The 11,846-nt window shown below is 57.9% G+C and overlaps 1 long non-coding RNA gene across 1 annotated transcript; it reads right to left on the bottom strand.

The window, feature by feature from the left end:
* Positions 1 to 409: 409 nt before the first annotated feature.
* Positions 410 to 4,373, bottom strand: LOC122152436. Its single transcript, XR_006164551.1, has 3 exons — positions 3,947 to 4,373; positions 2,821 to 2,826; positions 410 to 1,222 (listed from the first exon to the last, which is right to left on the bottom strand). It is a non-coding gene; the product is annotated as an uncharacterized LOC122152436 (long non-coding RNA).
* Positions 4,374 to 11,846: the final 7,473 nt, after the last annotated feature.

Below are 11,846 nucleotides of genomic sequence, written 5' to 3'. Positions count from 1 at the left end.
ATTCCTCCTTCTCTTCCCTGTAGCCTGTCTTTCTGCTTTTTATCCACTTTTTATCTATCTCCCTTCCCCTGTCTGGATCCCTGTCCTGATGTTTTAATGCCTCCCTCTCTGCCTTCTAGCTGTTGCTATACTTTCTGTAAGTGTTGCTCTGTGTCTGGCTCCTCGTCCTTATCCTTTCATTCCTCTTCCTTGTAGCCTGTCACTATATGTGTCTTTTACTGTCTCTCTCTGTCCAGCTCTGGATCCCTGTTTCTTCCTTTTTCTCTATATGTGCCCTGTTCCCCCTGGCTATTTTTATCTTCTCCATCTCTCTCTGCCCAGCGCCGGATCCATATTTTTGCATTCCTCGCTCTATGTCCAGTAGCCCGGTGGTATTTTGTCTTTCTCGTACTCTGTCTGGCTCCCTGTCCCTGTTGTTCGGTTACTTCCTTCTTGTCCCCGTAGCACGTTGTGATTCTGTTTTTCTCTGCCTCTCCTTTCCCAGCTCCCCGTCCCGGACTTTTCATTCCTCCCTCTCTGCCCTGTTGCCTCTTGGGTCGTGTCCCCGCCTTCCTCCATCTGCCTCTTCCTTGCTTCCTGTCCCTGTTTCTTTAATTCCTCCCTCTGACGCATAGCCTGTTGCTTTTTTCTCCATCTGTGTCCATCCCAGTGTCCCCATTCTTTAATCATTCCTCTCTGACCTGTACCCTGCCGCTATTTTTGTCTTTCTTTGTCCCTCTCTGTCCAGCTCCCTGTCCCAGTTTATTAATTCTTCCCTCTTCTTGCACTCACCGCTATTCCCTGCAATCTCTATCTCTTTCCGTCTGGCTCCCTGTCCCCAGTTTTTAATTCCTCCTTCTGCCCTGTGTAGTCTGGAATTTTTCTTTGGTGTCTCTCTCTATGGCTGGTTCCCCCTCTCTGTGTTTTAATTCCTCATTCTCTGTCCCATAGACCCACGCCATTTGCCTGTATTTCTCCCCCTCTCTCTCTCTCTGTCCGGCTCCCTGACACTATTTTTTATTTCCTCCCTATCTGTCTTGTAGCCCATCGCTGTCTTTATGTTCCTTTCTCCGTGTCTGTCTGGCTCCCACTCCCTGTTCTTGACTTGCTCTCTCTTCCCAGTAGCCCGCAGCTACATTTTTTTGTGTCGTCCATTGCCCTGGCCCTGTTGATGAATCCCACCCTCTGTGCCCTGCGGTCTGTTGCTTTTCCCCATTCTATTTCTGCCTCTCTCCCTGTCTGCCTCCCCATCCCTGGTTTTTAAATTCCTCCCTCTCCGTCCCGTCGCCCTTGCGATCTTTTGCCTTTCGCTGTCTCTGCATGGCCAGCTCTCTGTCCCTCTGCATTAATTCCTCCCTCTCCATGCTGTAGCCTGTCGCTTTTGTCCTTTCTTGATCTGTCCCTGGCTCCTCGATAACCCTATTTTAGAATTCCCCCTCTGTTCTTTGTGTACACATTGATATTCTTTCTCCTCTTCAGCTGTTTTTTTTTCCGGTTCCCCCTCCCCGTTTCTTAATTCTACCATCTCTGCCCTGCAGTCTGTGGTTATGCGTTTTTTTCTAGTGTCCCAGACCCTGCTCCTCCTTTTGGTCAGTCTCCACCTCTGCCCAGCAGCCCATTGCTGCGGGAGCTGTCCGACCGCTCCTGGCCGGAGAGCCGAGCACGGCTGCGGGAACAACTGCTGCGGCGTCCCAGGGGCAGGGGGAGCGTCGGGGGGCGCGGGACCTGGAGCAGCCTCGCTGCTGGGACTTGTTCTGTGTGTGACTGGATCAATGCTTGCCGCCACAGGGCTGCGTTTTGTCCTTCCTTTGCAGCGGGCGAGGGGCTGTGAGGGAACCCCGGGGGGGCCAGGAGGTGACCCAGGGCCGGGGTCGGGCCTTACGGGGGCGCCGCCTGCTGGCCGGCAACCGGTACTGCAGACGGGGACCTGCGCATGCGCAGTGAGGGCGTCACGTGCCGAGCTCGGCACTGCCACCTGCCAAAAAAAATGCGGTACTGCAGCCCCGGATCTGCGCATGCGCGGTGGGTGCCCTCAGTGCCGCCATCGCCACTGCCTCCTGACGACCGAAATGTGGTACTGCAGTTGCAACGGGGCGCATGCGCGGTGGGGCGCCCTATGCCGATGTCGGCACTGCCGCCTGCCGAACATAATGCGGTACTGCAGCCTAGCAGCCGCGCATGCGTGGTGGGGGCGCGCTGTGCAGCGGTCGCTGCTGCCTCCGCCGTTAACGGTAGCGTTCCGGAGCTGCGGCTGCAGCGGGGGCGAAGGTGGGCGGGAGCGCGCGAGCGACCGGAGCAGCGGCGGCTTCCAGGGAGAGGCCCGAGGAGGGGGGCGGTGCCGGTGGGGCGGGGGAGCGCCGCTCTGGGTCGCAGCCGGGGACGGTGCGGGGCGGGCTGGCCGGAGCCGCCCTGTGGAGGGCGGGGGGCTGAACAGCGGTGTCCCCCGCAGGGTGAGAGCGCAGGGCGACCTGCCTCCCGCGGCATGCTGGGAGCTGTAGTCTTCCGGCACCGGGCGGCCATGCTTTGCTTGCCCCAGGGCTTGCCGGGAGCTGTACTCTTCCGACACTGGGCGGCGGGCGGCCAGGCTGTGCTTGCCCCAGGGCATGCCGGGAGCTGTAGTTTTTGCGGACCCGGCTGCCGGACAGCTGCGGTGCTCTCTGTGGTGCGCGGCCCGGCGCAGTCCTCTCTACCACCGTGGCCCCCGCAGCGCGGCTCGAGGTGTAGTTTTGGTGCCGGTTTTATGTGCTTTCCTGCGGGCGCCCGGCTGCTCCCCGAAAATCCGGTACTGCCGCCCCGGAGGCGCACATGCGCGGTGGGGTCTCCCTGTGCCGCGCTCGGCACTGTCGCCTGCCGAACGAAGCAGTACTGCAGCCCCGGAGCCGCGCATGCGCGGTGGGGGGCGTCCTCTGCAGCAATCGCTGCTACCTCCGCGGTTAACGGCAACGTGACGCGGCGGTGCCGGCGGAGCGGCGCCGCCGTGCCTGTTGCTTCCTCCCGGTAAGCAGCTGCCGCCGCCGCCGCCCCCCGTGCGCGGTACTGCAGCCCGGCGTTCGCGCGCCGGCTCTGGCCCCTTCGGCGCGCTGTCGGCAGCCAGTGCAGCAGCGGTGCCCGGGAGAGAGAGGGGCGCGGTGGCGGCGGGTGGAGGCTGCCGGTGAGGCGAGCGAGCCCGCCCCTTGGGCGGGTGTGGGGGTGTCTCCAGGGGGCGGGGGGGGCGGGAAGCTGCACCCCCTCCGCTGCGGCAGGCGAGCCGGGCCAGCGCAGCCCTGGGGAGTTCCCTGAGAGCGGGAAGGGGGAAAGGAGGCGGGCGTCCCCAACTCGCCAGAGATCCCCTTGAGCCGCCCCCGCCCCGCTCGCCCCGTGCCGCTGCCCTCAGCTCCAGCCCCTCCCCTGGAGCCTGTCCCGTAGCCTCAGGCCCCCCCCAAGCCCTGTCGTGAGGGCAGCGAGCTGGCCCACAACCGCATCTCCAGCAGCCCCTGCGGAAGGAGGAGCCGTGGCCAGGGGTGGGCTCTGGTGCTGACAGTCTCTGTTTCGTCTTTCCCTCTTCCAGAGGCTGCGCTGAGGATGCGGTTTTCCGTTCCTCCCCCGGGGATGCTGCTGACTGCACCCGCCTCAGGCTTGCGTGGGCTGTCCTCTGCCTGGCCTCGTGCACCTTGCGGCATGGCGGCAAAAAGGAACAGGCGGAGCGCTGGCTGGCGGTGGGCAGGAGTTGCCGTGGCTGACGCTGGAGAGGCCAGAGAAAGGCAAAGAGGCCTAAACTGGTGGCCATCCGGCCGGCAGCTGCCTCCCGCTGCAGGAAGAGAGAGCCAGCCTCTCCGGGTGAGGAAGGATCCCGCTTCGCAGTCTGCAGCAGCTCAGACCACCAACGTGCACCGCAGGGTCTGTATGTCTCACTGAAACCGCGGTACAGCCACGTAGTGCACGAGCGAGCGGGGCTATGTGTGGAGGAGGCGTCGTCTCGTAATTTTACAGTTACCTTAACAAAGTAGCTTGAATCTTAGAATATTATTTTGATTTTAGTTTAGAATATGATTTTGATTTTAAAATGGAGTTATAGCAGCTATGTGAATATAAAGCCCACTAAGGCCCTTAGTAGCTAATATGGTGTGTGCCTTGAACACTGTACGAATCGTTATGGACTCTGAATTAAAACAATGGGTACTGGTTATGGATCTCGAGTCAAAACAATAGGTGCCAGAAGATACTGGGTTTGGTTTGGAAGATCAGCCAAAGAAGAAATGAGCATCGGCCAAAGATGAATTGAGCATGCGGACACAATGAGGAAGACTATTAACAACCACCAGAGGACCCCCGTCCAACATAACCACGCATGCACTAGAGACATTTGCATTTGATAATGATTTCCAGGAAATAACATGAATATGCCGATCATTACCCTCCCCTCATTCTATTCAAATCAATCAGTAAAGATGACCAATGATTTCTGTAGAATAGGAATATAGGTAAGGTGAGGTAACTGAAAGCCAATCGTTATTAAGGTCAAACTAAACTTTATGAATTTTGTTGATATTATGTAACCATTACTCTGCTGGAAAAGTGTATAAATATGTTGTGCTTTGTACCTGTCAGTGAACACATTTTTTGGTGGAGCTATCCCTTGTGTTCCCCAGCACTGGAATAAAGAAGTGCCTGCTTATCTGCTTTGTGTAGATAAGTTTTATTCGTGATTGCAACCGCTAACATCTCTGTCCTCTCTGCTGCCACAGAGGACCATTATAAAGGTACAGGAGAAGAGGACCACATTTTGTCTAATAGAGAAGAGGAAGGAAAGTCTAAACGAGGGCCCCCTTGGCTGGGCATAGATAAATGTGCACAGTGTAAAATTTGGTCATTGGAAGAATGAATATATATAGAATTGGCAACTCGCAAAGTGACTACAAGTTATGTATGAGGCTCTTTACAGCGATCCAAATTTTAGAAAAGTAAAAGAATTTACTACTGGGAAAAGAAAAGGGGGGAACTGATCTGCGGAAACACTAACCCCATAGTCCCCTCCTTTCAGGGGATGCTCACACTAACCCGATAGCCCCCCTCCTTCTTGGGGTGCTCACCAGATGGCCTCCATCAAAGCATGGTAACTCCTTTGCAATGGAATGAGTGTCCTGGGTTGAGTGAGTGGTGGAGTCGTTTTGGTGGCAGGGGAGGGGGCTATAGGGGCGGCCCTCTGTGAGAAGCTTCCTGAAGCTCCCCCAGCTCCAAGTCAGCTCCACCTCTGTTTGGAAACTGAGCCAATCGGCTGCGCCTCTGCGATAACGTAATTAAGAAGGGACGTGGTGACGAGCAGTTGGACTTGTGAGGAGGAGTTGCTGCAGCTGCATGAACACCAAGGTCAGTGGAGGAACAGAGGAAGAAAGGATGGGGGAGGTGTGCAGGATCAGAGACCCCCTTTATCCTGTGGTGAGGTGGCAGGGCACCCCCCCCCCCCCCGCCACCCATGGAGATCTATGGTGGAGCAGACACTGATTTATGGCCTGTGGCTTCCGCCTGCTTGATCAAGGTGCTGTGCCCAAAGAAGGCCGGGGTCTTGTGGGAAAAGGTAGCCCCACTGCTGTAATTCAGCGCTGGGAGGATTGCAGCATGCGGGGGTGTCCCACACCGGAGCAGCTCGGGAAGGGCTGCAGCCGTGGGAGGGAATCCAGTTGGAGAAAGTTGGTGACCCACAACGGAGCAGTGTGGGGAACGCTGTGGCCTGTGGGAGGAACTCATGTCGGAGAAAGTTTGTGGAGGACTGTCTCCTGTGAGAGGGGGACCATGATGAAGCAGGGGGAAGAAGTTCCAGAAGCTCCCCTCACTGAAGATGGAGAAAGTGGCAGCATTGGCTGCACCCCCCATTCCCTGCCCCTGCACTGCTGGGGGAGGAGGTAGAGATATCGGCAGCAGAGCTGAGCCCGGGAAGAAGGGAGGGATGGGGGGAAGGTGTTCTCAAGATGTGGCAATGTTTTTCACTGTCCTACCCTCTTACGTGTTATTAGTGTCTGTAATAAAGGTATGGTTTTTTTTTTTTTATTTCCCCTAGCGAGTCTGCCTTTTGCTCGTGACCATAAAGGGGGATTTTTTCCCCATCCCAGTTGTATCTTGAACCCCAAGCCTGGCTCACTGTCCCTTCTTATTGCCGGAAGAGAAGGGAGAGAGAGCCGCTGCGTGGTGGTTGGTTGCCAACCAGGCTCAAACCGCGACAATGAGAAAGAACAAGATGGGCCATTGATGGTCCCTATCAAAGGACGGTAACTCCCTTGTGATTGAATTGAAGGAAGACGGGATGGGCCATGTCTGGTATCTCTTGTCCTTGAGATAAGAGGGGAACTAAAACCACTGAACCATAAAGACAAAGGAGCTGCAAATTAGCCCAGACTTGAAGGACAAGGTGTACGTGACTACAGGACTGAGTTTGCGCAGAAGTAAGGGTCAACTAGCGAGCACCATGAAGGAGACTATGAGCCTCCATCTGAAGACCCCTGCCGACGACCACCAAGAAGCACTGCGCAAGTGCGACGGGAGGAATTTGGGGCGGGGAGGTTATGGTAATGATTTCTTGGAACTAATTGTAATATTCCCTCCCTATCCTCGGAGAAGTGATGCATATGTATTAGAGTAGATGAATATGTAGCGTTTTTAAGCAATAAAAAGGAGCAGCTTTTGGCTCCAAGTGGGGCACGCATTTGGAAGAAATGATTCCCCTGTGCGCCCAGCGCTGAATAAACATACCTAGTTTAAAACCTTACTGGTTGTAAAGTCATGATTCCGTGCCTCATCGTCTTGAAATGTCATTTGTATCATAATTGTATTAGAGCTGCTGACCAATCGGTGTCTAATAGGAATGTTTGAAAAAGCACCAACCTGTGATTTGGGTGTATAGAAGAAGCACCTGCACCTGCCGTTAGCTGTGCTGGATTTGAGGAAAATCCACTGAGCCCCCAGGCCTGAATAAAAGACGGTATTGCTCCTGAGCCTGTTAAGATCACCTTATTGCAGGACGGGTACCCACGGGCTCCAGCTGTAGGCTGAGGCCGGGGCAGCCCAGGTGGGACCGGTGAGGTGAGGATGGGACCAGGCCAAGGTTTTAAATAGGCTGCAGCTGGGGAGCTGGGGCTGGACTGGGGCAGCCCCAGGTGCAGCCAGTGAGGCTGAGGCTGAGGCTGAGGTCGGCCCTACCGTGCAAAGGGGCTCTAGCTGGAGTCGGGGGGGGTGGGTGGTGGTGGTGGTTGTGGTGGTTCCTGCCCGCGGGAGCTGGCTGAGGAGCAAAAGAAAGAGTTTCAGCCGCGGCTGCCCGCGGCCAGGAGCGGCCGGTCCGTGCGGCGAGGAAGGATTCCTCTCGGCCGGCCCCGACGGGGCGCAGCACCGGCGCCGGGAGCTCGGCGCCCCCGAGCCGCCGGGTGGCCGGGAAGCCTCGCGGGGGAGGCGCTCGGAGGCGCGTGCCGCCCGCCCCCGCGTGGGTGAGGGTCGGGCAGCCGGCGCTGCGGAGGTGGGAAGGGGCGGAGGCGGAGAGACGAGCCCCGGGGCTGCGAAAGCCTCGGGCCGGGGCCGGTACCGGGAGCTGCGGCGGGTCGCGCGTCCCCCCGGGCCGGTCCCGGCCGCGCTTCTCCAGCTGCCCGCCTGCTCCCGCCTCCGGCTGCCTTTCGGGCTGGCCGGGTCCCCGCAGCTTTCTGCTGTTTCTGCCGACACCGCCCCGTCCCCCGTCGCCTTCTCCACGTCCTTTCCACGCCGCTCCCTTGCTGGCTCCCCAGCCGCCTGAAGCATTTCATTCCTTCCACGCTGCCGCCTTCCCTGTCGCTTGTGAAAATCGCATCGGAAGGTCTCCCTCTACCCGGCGACTCGTATCTGTTCTCAGCATCTCCCTGTCTCTCTCCCTCCCTCACTGAAATCGCGTTCAGCGTTAACGAGCGGGCATTGCTTTATTTGGCCGGGGACGCAAGGGAATCGTTCTGCCTAACGTGCTTGCTGTACGTTACGATAGCCAAAGCTTATATTGCTCCGTTACGTGTCTATTTATCCAATTTCCAAAAAGTCATTACAGTAATCACATAATTATTATGTGTGCAGTTTAGGTCTCTGAGGGACTTCCGCGGGGGTTGTCGGTGGTCTCTAGCCACCTCTGGTGGTCTTTGGAGAGCATCCGTTCTTATACTTTGTCTATGGTTTGGAATTGGTCTTTCTTTGGTTTATGTTTGCACTTTCTTATCTCTTGCCTAGCTTCAGCTAGTTTGTTCTTTTTCAGAGGGCCTTAATCTTCAAGGACAATGGCTCGCGATTAGGAGTCTCCTGATTTCCTCATGGGGCCTCTCCACATCTGCGTTTCCCGGGAGGCGTTTATCACGCTCGCCTAGCTCAGGGACCTCTGTGTGACGGACAACGTGTTGCCGGTGTTTGACCAATTGCTTAAGTTTTTACACTACCCTAAACAATGTTTTTTCCTTCACTGTTTTTCAACAAGAGGGCACTGGGAGGACAGGAGGACATGGGGAAGGACTGGAGGACACTGGGGGACATTGGGAGGTCTGCGGGGCCACGGAACATAATGGGAGACCCTGGACACAAACTGGGAGACACTGGATGTGCTGCAGAGGGGCCTGGAGGACACTGGGGGCGTACTGGGAGACACGGTGGGGACTGGAGCGATACTAGGGGTGTCTGGCAGGACTTGGCAGACCCTGGCTGGACTGGGAAATGCCGGGATGGGCACTGGGGGACACTGAGAGGGACTTGAGAGCACTGGGAGTTACCAGGGAGTCTGTGGCAGGCCTGGGAGACACTGAGGGACTCTGCAGGTGCACTGGAGGGACGCTGAGAGGGACTGGGGGGTACTGGGAGACACTGGATGGTCTGAGGGGACACGGAACAGAGCGGGAGACACACTGCAGAGGACCGTGGGGGGGATGCTGGGAGGACTGAAAGGTACTGTAAGGATCCTAGGGGGTCTGAGCAGGACTGGGAGGACACTGGACGGGCTGGGACACAGTTGGGGGCACTGGTGGGGCACTGGAAGATACTGGGGGGACTGGAGGGCACTGGGGGAATACTAGGGGGTCTCTGACAGGACTAGGAGGACACTGGATGGACTGGGAGATGCTGGCGGGCACTGGGGGACCCTGGGAGGGACTGGAGGATACAGGGAGACGCTGAATTCTTTGGGAGGCACTGTGTGAGCACTGGGAGACACTGGGAGGGAGTGGAGGCCACTGGGGCTGACTAGGGGTTGAAGGTGCAGGGAGTCTAGTTGGTGTGCAGGGGAACCACACAGTGCGAAGCAAGTCTTCCTGGGTGCACGGGGCTCAGACAGGGTGCAGGGGGTCTGTTTAGGTTGCAGGGGGACTAGGCAAGGTGTAGTAGGGCTAGTTGTGGTGCAGGGGTTCTTTCTGGGGTGCGGGGGGGTCTGGTTGGGGTTCAGGAGGCTGAGACAGGGTGCTAGGGAGCCAGAGAGGTTACAGCGGGTCTGATTGGGGAACAGGGAGCTAAGACAGGGTGTAGGGGGCACATACAGGTGCAGGAGGTCTTCTTGGGGGGGCAGACGGTTCAGACAGGGTGCAGGCAGGTTGCAGGGCATCTGGTTGGGGTGTGTAGGATCTTGTTGCGGTGCAGGGGTTGTGTGTTGTGTGCGAGGGGTCCAGACAGGATGCTGAGTGTCTGGCTGAGGTGCAGGGGGCCCAGGCAGGGCCCAAGGAGGCCAGGCAGGTTGCAGGGGGTCCAGAGAGGGTGCAGGGGGTCTGCTTGGAGTGCAGGGGGGGAAAGCAGGGTGCATATGGGGGCTAGTCAAGAGCAGGGGGTCTCTTTGGGGGACAGGGGGTCTACGTGGGGTTTGGGGAGCCCTTACAGTATGCACAGCTGTCAATCAGGGTGCAGGGGGGGCCAGACATGTTCCATGGGGGCTAGTCAAGGTATAGAGACCACCTGTTTGGGGTGCAGGGGGTCTTGTTGGGGTGCAGGAGACCCAAACAGGTGCAGGGGACCAGGCAGGTTTCAGGGGTGTGTTTGGGGTGCAGGGGGTCTGCTTGGTGTGCAGAGGGCACAGACGGGGTGAACAGAGGGGAAGCGGGGCACATGGGGTCTAGTCAAGTGCAGGGGGTCTGGTTGGGGTGTGTTGGTGGGGGAGGACAAGGTGTATCAGGGCTGGTTGGGGCTCAGGGCAACTGCTTGGGGTTCAGGGGACCTAGACAGTGTGAAGGGGCACAGGACAGCCTGTAGGGATGCCAGAGAGTTTGCAGGGTGTCCGGTTGGTGTTCAGGGAGGCCAAAGAGGTTGCAGGGGGTTTTCTTGGGGTTCAGGCACCCAGACAGAGCGCATGGGGGCCAGACAGGTTGCAGGGGCCTTCTTGGTGTGCAGGGGGACCAGACAGGGTGCATGGGATCTAGTCAAGGTACAGAGGGACTTTTTGGGGTACAGGGGGTCTGGTTGGGATGCAGGGGTCTCAGACAACGTGCAGGGCGTTTTGCTGGGGTGCAGGGGGCTCAGAGAGGTTTCAGGGGGTTCTGGTTGAGGTGCAGGAGCTCTGTTTGGGGAACGCGGGACCCGGACAAGTTGCAGGGCATCTGTTTGCTCTGCATGGGGTTCAGACAGGGTTCAGAGTGTCCAGGTGAGGTGCAGGTGGCCCAGACAGTGTGCAGGGGTTCTGTTTGGCATGCAAGGCATCCAGGTGAGATGCAGAGGGTCTGATTGGGGTTCAGGGCACCGAGACGGAGTTCAAGGGGTGCAGGCAAGGTGCAGGGTGTTCTGGTTGGGCTGCAGGGATTGTAGACAGGGTGCAGTGGATATTGCGGGGTGGAGGGGGTTCAGACTTGTTTCAGGGAGTTCTGCTTGTGGTGCAGGGGGCCTGTTTGGGAAGCAGGGGACACAGACACGTTGCAGGGGGTTCTGGTTGCGGTGCAGGGGGTCTGGTTGTGGTGCAAGTGTGCTAGACAGGGTGCAGGGGGTCTTGTTGGGGTTCACGTGGTTCAGACAGGGTTCAGGGAATCTGGTTGGGACGCAGGGGTCTCAGGCAGGGTGCAGGGGCCTTGTTGGGTTGCAGGGGGTTCAGACAGTGTTCAGGGGTTCTTGGGAAGTTGGAGGAGGTTCCATTTGGGGTGCAGGGGTGCTGTTTGTGATGCAGGGGGCCCAGACAGGGTGCAGGGAGTCTTGTTGGGGTGCAGGGGTTCAAACAGGTTTCTGGGGGTCTAGGCAAGTTTCAGGGGGTTCTGGTTGGGGTGCAGGGGGTCTGGCTTGGATGCAGGGAGCCTAGACAGAACGCAGAGGGTTCAGACAGGCTTCAGGGGGTCCAGGCAAGTGTCAGTGGGATCTGGTTGGGATGCAAGGAGCCCAGACAGGGTGCAGGGGGTCTTTTTGGTGTGCAAGGTGTTCAGACACGGTTCAGGGGGTTCTGGTTGCGATGCAGGGGGTCTTGTTGGGGTGCAGGGAGTTCAGACAGGTTTCAGGTGGTTCTGCTTGTGTTGCATGTGGTCTGCCTGGGATGCAGGTGACCTAGACACGGTGCAGGGGTTCTTGTTGGGGTGTAGGTGGTTCAGACAGGGTTCAGGGTGTCCTGTTGGGGTGCTACATGTTCAGACAGGGTTCAGGGGGGTCTAGGCAAGATGCAGCCATTTCGGGTTGGGGTGGATGGTTCTGGCTGGGATGCAGGGAGCCTAGACACAGTGCAGGTGGTTCAGACGGGGTTCATGGGGTCCAGGGAAGTTTCAGGGGGTTCTGGTTGGTGTGCAGTGGGCCCAAAGAGGGTGCAGCGGGTCTTGTTGGGGTTTAGGTGGTTCAGGCAGCGTTCAGGAGGTTCTGGTTGGGATGCAGGGGTTCTGTTTGGGAAGCAGGGTAACCAGACCCGTTGCAGGTGTTCTCTTTTCGTTCAAGGGGGTTCAGAGAAAGTGCAGGTG

This window comes from Tyto alba, unplaced genomic scaffold (genome assembly GCF_018691265.1).
Source record: "Tyto alba isolate M040663 unplaced genomic scaffold, T.alba_DEE_v4.0 Super-Scaffold_7, whole genome shotgun sequence".
Lineage (NCBI taxonomy): Eukaryota > Metazoa > Chordata > Aves > Strigiformes > Tytonidae > Tyto > Tyto alba.
The sequence above is the reverse complement of the archived record's forward strand: the minus strand, read 5'-3'. Positions and strand labels throughout refer to the sequence as shown.